Here is a 13,895-nt window from a genome sequence, read left to right on the forward strand (position 1 = left end):
CTCCAGTCCACATGGCAATGGGATGTGAGGCAGAGATTTTCACTGCTCCATTTAATAGATACAGAAGCTGAAGCTTGAAGAAGTTAAGTAATTTACTCAATGTCACAGGGCTGATCATAGATCCAGAACTGCAAACCTAGTCTGACACCTTGTTTTTTTCTGATCTCAGAACCCATATTCACAGTAACTACATTAAATCTTTCTAGAGAGCAATTGAGTTATATTTATACACAGCCCAGAGAAAGGTTCTTACTGTCTGATGAAAATTTTACACCTAAGGAAATAGTAATGCCCGTGAATGTAGGCTTCAAACCTAGGAATTTTCATCACAATGCTATTTAAATAGAAAAAGAAAAGGGAAATAACCTAAATTGTCCATGATAAGGGCCCAGCTAGATAAATTCAGGTGACTTCTGTGATGAAACACCCTACAGCCATTACAATGATGTTTTGGAAATATATTTTTAAATATGAGGAAATGTTTGGGAAGGATTAACTGAAAAAAGAGAGAAGGATAACAAAATTGTGATTCAACATCGTGTCATCACACAATGAAAACAAGAATAACTGAAAACAGATAACGACCAAATCCAATGGACAGCTCGGTGTAGTGGATTGCGGTTCTCCTTAATTTTCTTACCTGTATTTTCTACATAGGCCTGATTCCTTTGTTATTTTGCCAATTCTGTTACAATAGAAACCCAAAGAGTCAGGCAGGCACTGTGAATACATACCGCTTTTCTAAAAAGGGAAACATCACAGTTTACTTTTAATACTACACAAAAGAATATCATGAAAGATATTAATATTGAAATCAGAATTTCAGAATGGTAGTGGGAAAGTAAAGAATGGGAGTAAATGAGAGCGTCTATTTGTAGGTCTTAGTTATTCAATGTTCCTCCAGCTAAAATCTGCCCAATCTGTACTTTGGCAGCCTCTTGGTACAGACTTCGGCTGGATTCACTTTGCGTTGCCCTCACACTTGAATTTCATTGGTCTACTAATGTGGTGGTGGAATAGATAATGGAATAATTTTGCATGCTTCTGTTGGTTACAAAGGAATTTATTAAGAGAAAAATAAAAGCATCTTCAAATGCACTTCAAATTTTAGGGAGGGACAAAACAATTGTTATTCAACTATTCAATTCGTGTTTATCGCACTTCATAATTCAGTGTGAGGAAAATCTAATTTATGACACAGTGAAGTTGAGTTCTTCTGTGTTTATGGAAGATTGTTGTCCTTTTCTTAATCAGTATGCACCCATAGTCTACATTTATATTCATTTTATAGAATAAGTAGCAGAATTTTATCACTTCTGGGAGTGACTGAGATTTATGGCTTTGGCATCTCTGCTCTCATGACATTGTTCTGTCACATTTATGTTCTGTTTGATGGTGAGCTGGTCAGGAAACATGGCTGCCCAGTGTGCTCCAGTGGGAAAACACAGGTTGCATTACTCTGAGCTTTTCCGGGAAAGCTCTGCAGGTGAAGAGTGCCTGCCTGACTGGGTTTCTATTGTAATGGAATTGGCAAAATAACAAAGGAATCAGGCTCATGCAATCCCCTTAAAGCATACTGTCTGTCACAGGAGCTTCAAATTAATGTATCTAGAAATGGTTTCCTGATTCATCTGCCCCATTCCTGGCATCTTGCCTGGCAGCCAAGAGGTTCAGGCAGGACTCTTGCTCTGTGTGGTTAACACAGCTGCTCAGTGCCACAATAGGGCAAGAGAAGGCCCAGAGCTGCTGCAGGAGCCCAGGGAGCTGGCACCAGGCTGGACAGCACGTTGTCACACATCCACTACCTCCCTTCTCTCAATGTTTGATGTTTGTGTGTCATGTTTCAATGACTCCTTGAAGGCATGTTTTAACCCTGTTCCTCATAGCACTCAGCACAGTAGTGGGATCAGAACTGACCTGTGGTCAGTTCCCTCCCTGAAATCCAATTAAACACAACTCATCTGCAGAGAAGCCTTCAGAACTATTTTCCTGCATCAAACTACAGCTACTGCCTCCTGAAAACTCCACACCAGAAACCATTAGACACATGTGGTTATTTAAATTGGAATTTAAGTTAATTATCATTAAATAAAATTACAAGTTCAGTTTGTCAGTATCTTTAGCCACATTTCAAATGTTCAATGGCAGCAGGTGCCAGTGGCCCCCATACTGGACAGAGTGGATTGAGAACACTACCATCAGTGAAGAGAGTGCTATTAGATGGTGCTGCCAAGAGTGCAGCTCCATTAGCACCAGGGAATCCATTTCTGTCCTCCTAGAGGGATTTATAGGTGTACTGAGATTAGGACCAAGTTCACCTCTGATTGGGCACCTAAAAAAAAATTCAAACTTCTTGGCATCAAATTCAAGGTTACTAGCAGCCTAGACTTCAGCCTACTTTTCTAACTCCATTTCTTTCTTCCCCACTCATTCTTTTACCAAATCATAGAATGTCCCATCAACCCTTGGACTTCCATCCACCTGGCTATTCCTGACTGGAAGGTACTTTCAGGTCTTTTCCACTGGAAAAATCTAATGTCTATCCTTTAAGACTTAATTCAAATTCCTCAGTGGTGCTTGCCAAGTGGCCCCCCAAAAATTAGCCACTCCCTATAAGGTCCCATGTCCTTCATACCTTTCTTATTGCACAGATCCTTTGAAACATCATCTCTTTCCTTGTTGGGGGACAAGGACTGTGTCTGGCTTATCTAGCCCCCCAGCACAGTGCCATGAACACGTAGCTCAGTACATATTCAGTGAATCATTCAAAGAGTGAACGAGAGTAACCTCATGACCTTTTCCAAGTTTCCACAGGATTGGACAGCTGGACACTGATCTCTGAAGGGCATGAATTCCATCCTTGCTCCCACTCTGTGGCCACTGCTTAATATGGCCAAGGCCATGGGGGCTGTTGGCCATAACAACCTCTGAACTAAGCTGCTTCTGCAAGAACCTTTCTGCTGTCATTTTCATTTTGAACTTATTGCACTCCTCTCCTGTCTCCAGAGGAATATTTTTTAATTGAATGGCTGGCGGAAAAAAAGGCTTTGATGAGAGGATTCTGCTTTAACCACGCATTTTCAATAAAGCATATATTTGATATAAGAAAAACCTATAGTTTCTCATGTTATTAAAAAGGCAAACCTCCAATACTGCTAAAATCAAAACATCAAACACATCTATGCTTCCTAGCAACAGCATATCCGAGTGGTTTCCCCTCTGCTCTCTGCTTTCTCTGGCACAAGGGCCATGCCTGTCAGACAGAGGCAAGTGCCTCTGCTTCCCAGGCACAGTTTTGAACGACAGATGTATTACCCATTGGGCACCCTCCACACTGCTTCTTGGAGAACAGAAGGGCAAGCCAGGAGTGACAGGTGCCAGCTCCATCTCGGAGCCAGATATCCAGTGTTCTGGCTGTTTTCTCTGCCACCACAAAGGGTCTTCAGCTGGACAATGTTTGTCAATCTGAAGGTCAGCTTTCCTGGGAGCAATGGCAGGATTGAGGCAGAACGCAACAGTGCAAGGAAGATAGCAAGAAAACCACCATTTGGTCATATGGCTTTCCTTGTTCCACATATCTAGGAAGGTCATAGAAGTGAGTGAAGGCATCTTAGGCTTATTGGTGCCTGGGCATCAATGGAAAACAGGGGAAGGAGAAGATAGGGAAGACAGAGTCCTAGCTGAGTGAGCAGAAGTGTGGTTAGCTACCACAAGCCTATTAAAAAACTCACATTTTAATCCTTGAAATTGTGCCCTAATTTCCCTAATCTGAGTTGCATGGAGACAACTAAAGGTAGTAGCCAAGGTAGGAAGGCACATCCATGTCACATTATGCCTACGAAAACAATGTCATCCAATATCATGCTCTTTTCCTCAGCCCTATACAGGCACGTTCACACACTCATTCTTATCCTTCCATCGAAGGGGTACAAAAAACACCACTGTCACATGAAAAACATGGCCAGAAGCTTCAATCCTGGGAACTGTGAGGCTGTTTTATTGAGCTGTCAATGAAAGGGCAGGGCTAGCCTGCTGAGCCAGCCAGCAGGGAGCTCCTGCTGCTCTGTCCACAGCTTTCCTGGGCCAGCCCCAGTTTGGCATCCCTGTGGCTACTGTCCATGCTGGCTTAAATATTGTTGAGAATATTCCAGGTTCTATGGTTCTATGGGTTGCCAGGACAGAACAGCAAGTCCAGGCACTTTCGTTAGCTTGTGGATTTCATAACCTTGATCTGGGGAGACAGGGCAGGGGGATACCTGGAACGGGAGTCCAGCCTGTTTCTCTGGTTGTGGATACAAAAGTTATCTCCAGTTCAGCTTTCCCAAATTCTCCCCTCATCCCCCTATACTCAAGTTAAATTGTTAGCCCACTCCTCAGTGAAAAGAAGGCATTCATGGAGCTCTGTTTGTTCCAGGCACTAAACAAGGTACAGAGGCTAACAGAGATGGGCTCCTCCAAGAAAACGGGATTGTGCAAATACTAAGAACCAAACTCCAAATGACATAACAACTATTACGAATGAGAAAAAGGAAATTCTAAGCTAAGGGAGGTGCCTGAGTAGAGGCACAGAATTTCCAAACCACCAGATCTTAGATTTGATAGTCATGTGGTCAACCTCCCAAAATCAAAAACAATATAAAGCAAACAAAGTCCCTGACAGAGAATCATGCAGCCTCTTCCTGAGACCTCACAGGACAGGGGGCCGGTTTTTCTTGCAGGGCAGCTCAGCAGATCTGCTGGTTATGACATTTCTTTCTTCTAGGGATCCAAATCCTCATAATCTCCAGTTAACTCTCAGGTCTGACATCAGGAGCCACACAGAATCAGTCAATGTGTCCCTGCTCATAAGGACTCTTCAGTTACTTTCCTGTGCTCTCCTGCTCAGCCTTGTATTTTCAACTTCCTGCCTTCTGTGTTCCTCCCTCCCTGTCAACTGCTTGCTTCCCGGCTTGTCAAGAACAAAAATCCAACAACCAAATTAACAAGAGAAAAACCTACCAAACCATTTTTGTTCATGATTCACAGTGAATCTCTTACTTGATTGCCTGCCCACTGTCCCTACCTCATATACATTGCTTACTTATACATTCTAACACTTTTTACCTAATTTAGATGCTCTCCAATTACTAAAAATATTTATTTTTAAATCCTCCTAACTTTCTCCAGGAGGTGAATGGCATTATGCGCACAGCAGCACACAGGAGCTCCAGAAATGATCATTCACCTCTGACCCTCTTCTGAAGCTATGGATTGTTTTTGTGGAATAATGTAGGCATCTGTGGACACAGAGACCTCCTTTAAGAGAGTAGCAATTCTTAGGATTTTCCATGGATGCCAGCTTTGGAAGAAGCTCCACATACTTGCTTTTAGTAGAGGTACGCTTTTAGCAGTGACCAAACAGCTATCACGCATGTCTGGAATCTAAAATATTTTCTCCCTTGATAAGGCCATATATCAGACCATATGTGAAGAGTATAATCTTCATGCACACAGTTAAATTCTCACCCATCTAATAACGGGGAAGAGATGTGCACCATTTTGCTATTTTCTCTATACCCAGGGGTCAAATCTTTAAGGAGCCCAAAGCCAGAGACTATAGAACCAGTAACCCTTAGAAACACTCCTGTTGGGAAGTTAAGCTATCTTTGCTCAAGTAGGAAACACTGGCTTCACGGAGGGAAAAACTGACCATGATTAACAGACATTTGCTGAATTGTCACTCTTCTAGAGATAACTCCTCATTTCACTTTGGGCCCCATCCTAGCAGAGCCCGGCAAATCTTGCAAGATGGTCTCAGGAGCTGGCCAGGGAGAGGGAAGCTTTGTCACGACCCCCCTCTAGTGGCCGAGAGTTTGAGCATGAAGTAACCATAATTCTTACTCCAGCATTTGCTTCTAAATCAAACAACTCACCTTTTTGGAGGCTGGCTGATAAAAAAGAACACAAAAATGGTGCTTGGCAGAAAATCAATCACTTTTCTCTTAAACTTGTGCTCAATTCATCACTGTCATGCTTACTGTAAAACAGTTGTAAGGCTGGTGAACTAAACCCCTGTGTAATCCTAAACACCTACCCCTGATGCCTGCCAAGAAGGGTGAGTGCATCTGAGGCAGGCTCCTGGAAAGGACAGGGCAAGATGAGCCACCACCAGGAAGAAGCCTCTGCTCCGTCCACCTTTTTCAATCTTTTTTATCTTTTTCGCGAAATCTCATTTCACCTATGTACTACATCAAACTTCACATTTTTTTTTGTCTCTAAAAAGAATCTCAAGTACAAGAGAGTCGGAACCCTTCACCTAAGCAGAAGAGAAACATTCTTTACCACTAAAGGAAAAACTAAACTGTTTTTCCTACTTCCACACGCTCACTCAACACAGAACGCTTCAGTCACCAAAACGTGTAGGGACTTTTCCCCACTAACCACTAGTTCTCCAGCGGACACCAACTGGGTGTCCTGAAATTTAACTCAATTCTGACACTATCTACTGGAGTTAGCGTCAGATCCCACAGCAAAGGTCCCAGTCCCACAGCACTGCTCTCCACTTTAGATATCAATCGCAGTCCCAGGTTGTGGCCTGTGCTTCTGACCAACCGGTTTATAAATCAGAGTTTCCACAACCCCCTTCTTGGATCCAGTTAATTTGCTGGAGTGACTCACAGGACTCAGGGAAACACTTAAGTTGCCCAGTTGATTACAAAGGCTGTTACCAAGGATACAGATGCACAGCCAGATGGAAGAGATGCACCGGGTGAGGGTGTAGGAAGGGATGCAGAGCTTCTGTGCCCTCTCCAGGCACACCACCTTCCAGAACCCAGGCACACCACCTTCCAGAACCCCTGTGTGTTTAGCTATCCAGAAGCTCCTCAAACCCTGACCTTTGGGGTTTTCGCGGAGGTGCCATTACATAGACCTGATTAATTATATCACCAGCCATTGGTGATCAAGTCAACTTTCAGCCCCTCTCCCCTCCTTGGAGGCTAAAGGGAGAGGCTGAAAGTTCAACTCTCTAAATACATGGTTGGTTCCTCTAGCAATGGAGCCCCTCTCCATCCTGAGGCTGTCCAGGAGCCCCTCAAGGATCATCTCATTAGAACAAAAGATGCTCCTATCACCAAGTAAATTACAAGGGATTTAGGAGCTCTGCAGCTGTCACTCCTACCATTCAGGAAATTAATTGCAAAGGTCTTAGGAGCTCTGTATCAGGAACTGGGGTCAGAGACCAAATTAAAATTTAAAAAAAAAAGATTTCCCTAGTGCCCTTACCTACACAGTTTAAGGAACTCTATGTCAGAGAGCAATATACATATTTCAATATACACATTTCACATCTACCAAGTCTGAGGTGGTAATACCATCAGGGGCCAAAAGTATCAGCGTGTTGCCAATATTAAGCAACGTCTTGGGGTAAGCCTGACTCTTAGTTTGTAAAATGATGGGGTCCCCACAGTACTAATATTCTATGACTCTGTCAAGATTTGAACTTGACCAGGGCTCAGCTAGCCCCAAAACTAGGCAGTATATGTATTTTAAAAGCTCCCAGCCCAGAAATGAGAGAGGGATCTTTATCCCAAAGAAACTTGCTGTCTCCTTTTTGGTGAGCTCATCTCATCATAATTCTATTCCCAACATAGACACACACCATCTTTGAAGTTGTTCCAGTCCCCTCAACAAACACCAAGAGAATATCCATTGTGTGCAACCTGTGGGCTGGGCATTGTGGGAAATGCAGAAAGAAAGAAGAACCTGGCTTCGATCCTGGGGCCTTTGGGGTGTGGTGGGGAGAGCAGGGCAGAACTGGGCCAGGCAACATGCAAGGAGGAGTCTTGAGGGCAACATGTTAAGGGGGCACTAGCTCTCGGGCTCCAATAAGTACAGGGCTGACACTTGAGAGCAAATGCCTTCTTCAATGTTGCTTCTCATGTCTGGGCCCTAGAGGAGAAGAAAACATGCCTACACAGGTGTCCCACAGCATAATCTATTCGAAGAGGCAGCAAGGTAAGTGATCACCACACCAAGATTGAACCTCAATTGTGTTATCTTGGGCACATTATTACCCCTTTCTACTTCTCCTTTCCTTGCCTAATCTCTCTTCCTTAGGGTTCTCATAGAAGGTAAATGAAAATCTGTATTCTCCCCTTCACCAATAAATCCCTAAAGAGAAGAGCAAAATTCATCCATGCACAGAAATGGAAATGGTTAGAGAACTAAGCAAAACAGAAATTGCAGCATTCCATCTCCACCCCCACTGAAGTTCAGAGTTTGAAGGATGTGCAGGAATTGAACTTTGTTCTTTCTTTCCTATCACTCTAGGGTGCCATCCCCGGGATGCCAGCCCCCGCATTGTCTCTAGTCTTCCCATTGGCAGCCAAACAATACCAGCCTGGGTTTGCCTATGTCGGCCATGGCCACCTCCAGAGAGGGCAGTAATTGGGAGTGTGGAGTCACAAGTGGCAGTGAGGAAAATTTATGAAAGTGAAGGCCTCTAGCATCTGGAGGCCACACCCCAGCCACACGCAGCAGCCACCACCAGCTCCCTGCTTCAAAGGGGCTGATCCTTCCATAGGCCTTTTTCACATTAGGCAGTGGATGGCTGCCAAGTCTCACAAACAGGCGAAGGCACAAATCCTCCACTACGTGCATTAATCAAAGGGAGGCAGAGGCGGCTGCCCCTGGAGGATGCGGTACAGTGGTGAACTTTTTCAGATGCCGGGGGCCTTGCATCAAGCATCTGCCATGCCTTTTGGCTCCACAATAAACCAGCATTCACATCCCATCACTGCACAAGAAAGGGTCTTTTCACACTCAATGCCCTTTGCAGCCTTGGCTGCCCAGGGATAGCTCAGTCCACTGGACCTAAACAGGGTGCTACCCGTCCCGAGAGGCCCACCCCCACCCATCAGTGGGGCTGGCACACCACCATCCTCAAATCCCAGAAAAAGGACTCCATGACCAGACATTCCCTAAAGCCAAATCATAAACACCACAGGCCTGCCCCTCCAAGCCAGCTTCCCCACACCCTCTGCTAGAACGAGAGCACCCTCAGATGAGCCCCCGAGAGTTGGAATGTGAGGCCTGTTTTCTATGAGCAACTGCAGAGATAATTGCCTAAAAGGACCCAGAACACTGGCCCAAAGGCATCGCATGATTTTCTCTTTTTACCATCACATTACTAATAAGTGGCAAAGACAGCATTCAAAGCTGAGCCCTCGCCCTCTCCCCTAAGACAGGTCACCTTCTAAAGCACATGCTGTTCCTTCTAGTTGGGGTGTTCTTCCTCCCCCTTCTCCTAGTTAAAATCCACTCCTCCTTCAATATGCAGCTGAGTAGCTTTCTCAGGGAAGGTTTCTGAGATCCCCAGACTAGATAAGGTTGCTCTTAAACATTCTCCTGGCATTCTTGCATGGCCCTTATCACACCCTGCAACTGCATCCCCATGGGCACGATCCCTCACTCCATCTACTCCACCATGCCCCAGGGCTGGCAGGTGTTGCTCACCAATTTTCCCCAGCCCTAGTGCGGTGCCTGATCTAGAGTACATGCTCAAAACCTATTTTCTGAATGCATTACTTACAGATGTTTATATAGTCAAGTCCAGATAAAGCGACTCCTAAGATGACAATGAGATTTAGAGGGTTAAATGGCCTCATAGTGAAGGAGGAATAGGCATTCCATGGATTTAACTACTACTAACAGACTGAGGGAAGTAAGTTCTGAAAACTGGAGTAGACAGCTAGGAGATCAGTGGTGGTCTTAGCAGGAATACTTTTATGGGAGTGGTGGGGCCAGCAATCATCCTGAAGTATATTGCAGGTGGAAAATATGGGAGGCAATGAGGAAAGACCATTCTTTCAGTAGGTTGTCAGAGCAGAGGAGAGAAATGAGGAGATAATTTGAAGGGAACCCAGAAGACAGAGAGAGACAGCGAGACAGAATCAAGAAGACTTGAACACATTTTGCATCAAAGGGGGGAAGGAAGCCCAAGATAAGATGCTGAAGCTAAAGAGATGGAGGGTTTGGGTAACTGGTGACATAATATCAAGAAGAAAACAGGAGAGGATGGGGTCAAGAAAGCAGGGAAAAGATTACCCTCCTATTCACTTATCATTGCTAGTAGTCAAATTCCTGAAAAAAAAGAAAAAGAAAAATGTAGAAGTCCTTATATTCATATACGACAACATAGGGAGAGGTAACCTCTAGATCAGCAGTTGGAGGAAGGAAGACCAAGATGCCAATCCAAATATCTAGCAAAGAAGTGGGCAGAGCTGAATGCAATTTGCAAATAGTGTTTCCAGGTGAGGAAAGACTCCAGACAAGGGACAAGACGAAAGCCACTAGTGAATGAGGTTTTACTCCCCAGTTCAGTCCATGCCCTTGGGGACTCATGGCAAAGGAACTGAAATAAAACTAAGCCAAAATTATAATATGGCAGGTTTTCTCTCTTTCTTTCTTTCTTTCCTTCTTTCTTTCTTTCTTTCTTTTTCTTCCTTCCTTCATTCTTTCTTTCCTCTCTTTTTTTTTTTTTTGACAGAGTCTCACTCTGTCACCTAAGCTGGAGTCAGTGGCATGATCTCAGCTCACTGCAACCTCTGGAGTCAGTGGCACAATCTCAGCTCACTGCAACCTCTGCCTCCTGGGTTCAAGCGATTCTCCTGCCTCAGCTTCCAGAGTAGCTGGGACTATAGGTGCGCGCCAGCACACCTGGCTAATTTTTTTGTATTTTTAATAGAGACGGGATTTCACCATATTGTCCAGGCTGGTCTCGAACTCCTGACCTTATGATCCACCTGCCTCAGCCTCCCAAAGTGTTGAGATTACAGGCGTGAACCACCATACCCGTCCTTAATATGGCAGGTTTTCTAGATTTTAAGCTTGTGATCTAAGAGTGGTGATAGAACATTTTTCCCCAAAGCAGGGGACCTGAAATTGAGAAGCCATTTTTTTTGGGGGGGAAGGGGTAACCTTTATAGACTTTTTCTTCCTAAATATTTTTATGTTCCCACTATACAATAAAAGTCTTAATAGCAACAATCATGGCAACCTACTGTGGTTTAGGGCTGTGAGGGCTCAAAAACCCAATAGGCCAGATGACTCACAAAATGTCAGAGAATTATAGAATCATAGAGTCTTAAAAGACCTTAGGGAATATCTACTCCCTGCAGGAATTCCTTTTATAATACTCCTGCCAGATGGTCATACATCTGCATCATGTCTGTGATAGGAGCTCGGTAGCTTTTTAGGAATCTCATTCCTGTGATAGACAATTACAGCTTCTATCTCTCAGGAAGTTTTCTTATATATTAAATGAAAATGTGTTCTATAACTTCCAGCCCTTTATTCAGATCCTGCCTTCTGTTACACTGTAGAATTATTCTATTCTATTTCAGCTTCCATGTGACATCCTCTTCAAACACATTATATAACATAAAAATGTTCCACTTAAAAGTTAAACTTTTGGGGGGCTTTCAGAAGTATTCCTATCATGTCATTTTTTACTTCCTTTGCTTTTATTTATTTTACTTCCAGCAGCTAAAGGCTGTTCCACCTAAGTGTAAACATTATTTTCCTTTTTTTAATTCTTTTAATAAATCTCTACTGAGCAAGCCACTGTGCCATTTGTCTGAGCAACGGACAAAGATGAGTAAGGCAGGGTACTTACTCCAAACTACACAATGTGCCAAAATAGATTGTAATGAAGGAGGAAAATAATGGGTGTTACAAAAAGCAGTCTAGCATTACCAAGGGAGTTCAAGGAAATAGATTATTCTGGCATGGAGGATAGGAAGTGAGAAGTTAGGAAAGATTTTGAGGAGGTGGCATCATTGGAGTTACATCTAAAAGAAAAAAATAAGTTTTACCCAGGCAAAGAGGAAAAAAAGGCTTTTTAGAAAAATGTATACTTTAGACATACATTTGTTTGAATCAGCATACGTTCCATTTGGGGACCCATGAACATCAAGAAGGGGAACAGACATCACGAGAAATCAATGGGAAAGTTAAGTGTTGCTTATTTAATGGACTTCCTTGTATGCCAAACTATGAAGCACAAACATTATTTAAGTAATCAGAAGGAGTCATTGACAGTTGGAGCAGAAAAGTGACAGAATTCAAAATACATATCAGGAAAGCGAGCTAATAAAAATATTTTGGATGGAATGGAAGAGGTGGAGAAAAGAAGTTATGTAGGGATTAAGCAGCTATTTCAGAAGATCCAACTAAGGTTTTACAAGAGGGAAAGACACCATTTACCTGGGGGAACACCAGTAGAAATTGAGAGGTGACATAAAGCATAGAGATAGGAGAATGTATAGAGCCTGAAAAAGGGTCTCACACTGGGGCAAAAGGGAAAAAGAAGAGTCAACGACACATCTGGAGATTCAAGCTTGGATTTAAAGTCTGCCAAGAAATTAGAGGGATGCAGAAGAAGCCGATAGTAGAAAGGAGAGGGGTGGGGCGGGAAGAAATGATGAGTTTGTATTTAAACACAGTGTTTCTGATGGAACATCCAGGCAGTGGTGTGGTGGTAAATGTTCAACAACTGGTTCTTGGTGGGATCAGGGAGAAGAGGGGACCCCTGTTTGGTAGTGCATGCTGACTTATGTGGTGTAAATACCCAGTGTGGCTGCTTCTAAGCTACAGTACCAACATGGCATCACTGATCACTAAACACACAGATGGGGAGAGATTCTAACAATTGGCGGTAGGGAGACAATACAAGCCAGCTCCATCACACCACTGTGTCTACATTGGAGAGGGGAGACAGGATTGAGCCAGAGTGTTCCTACTGTACAGTAAATAAAATGTGATTCTCTGCAAAACAAAGACCATGACTACTGACTGACAGACTTAGACATCCCTACTGACATGCATCCAACTTCAGCCAAAAGCCCATCAACAGGTTCTCTCACTCTCTCTTACCAACATTCATATACAAGCCATAAAAACAAGGGCTGACAGCAACCAATGAGTTCATGCTGGTTTTATTTTTCATAGTGTCTTAGGATGATTCCTCCTTTAAGGTTTATTATTGTTTTGCCTACCATGAAATAGTAACTAAGCGTTTTGCTAAATCAATTTAAAGATTGCTTTGTTTCATTGCTATCATTGTAAGTACCTCTGGGCTGTCTGCTGTTTTATAATGGCTCTTAATAATGCTGCTTAGTCACTCATAGGATGCAATTTGGACTTTATTTTAAAAAAATAGAAACTCTAAACTACCTTTTATCTCTTTCCAGGTGTATAAAAATCTACCATTATGTCTATATAATACTGGGGCAGTTAATGATGCTATGAGATTGGTAAGGAGTATTATGTGGAACAAGAAATTTAAAAGGTGAGTAAAGTGAATTACCCATATAAAGATAATGGTTGAAAGCCATGCACTGGGGAAGAAAGTAGGAGGAAAGAGGAAAAAGCAGAATGGTTGAAAAAGATTTTATTAAGACTCAATAGGAAAAGTTGTAATTTCTCACCTATATATTTCCAACTACAGCACAAACATCATCATATGCCTTCTTGGTGACACAGCAGCCAGTTAAATATTTTTGTCTAACCATTTCTTATAATAATGTGTAGGGGAACAGAACTCTTCTTCCCTACATAGCAGCCAAATGTTCTTTCAAATGTATTAAACAGATCATAAAACTCCTTTAATCAAAAGTTTCCACAAATATCTCATCACATTTAAAGTAAAATCTAACTAAGCCTTAGTCATGGTCCACAAGTCCCCAGATGTGCTATGCTCTTCCTGCTTTACACTTTCATCTCCATTTAGAAGCCCTAGCTCACTACCTTCAACCAGGCTGGCCTTCCTGCTTTTCCTTAAAAATGCCATGCTCATCACCTGGAACAATCTTCCAGGCTAACTGGAGAAGGGGTGGCTCAATCCTTTTCAAATT

The 13,895-nt window shown here is 43.0% G+C and overlaps 1 protein-coding gene across 2 annotated transcripts in view; it reads right to left on the reverse strand.

The window, feature by feature from the left end:
* BMPER (BMP binding endothelial regulator) overlaps nucleotides 1-13,895 on the reverse strand; it is a 249,313-nt gene that overhangs the window by 14,305 nt on the left and 221,113 nt on the right. The gene's annotated exons all lie outside the window — the stretch shown is intronic.

The sequence above is a fragment of the Pongo abelii genome, chromosome 6, assembly GCF_028885655.2.
Source record: "Pongo abelii isolate AG06213 chromosome 6, NHGRI_mPonAbe1-v2.0_pri, whole genome shotgun sequence".
NCBI lineage: Eukaryota > Metazoa > Chordata > Mammalia > Primates > Hominidae > Pongo > Pongo abelii.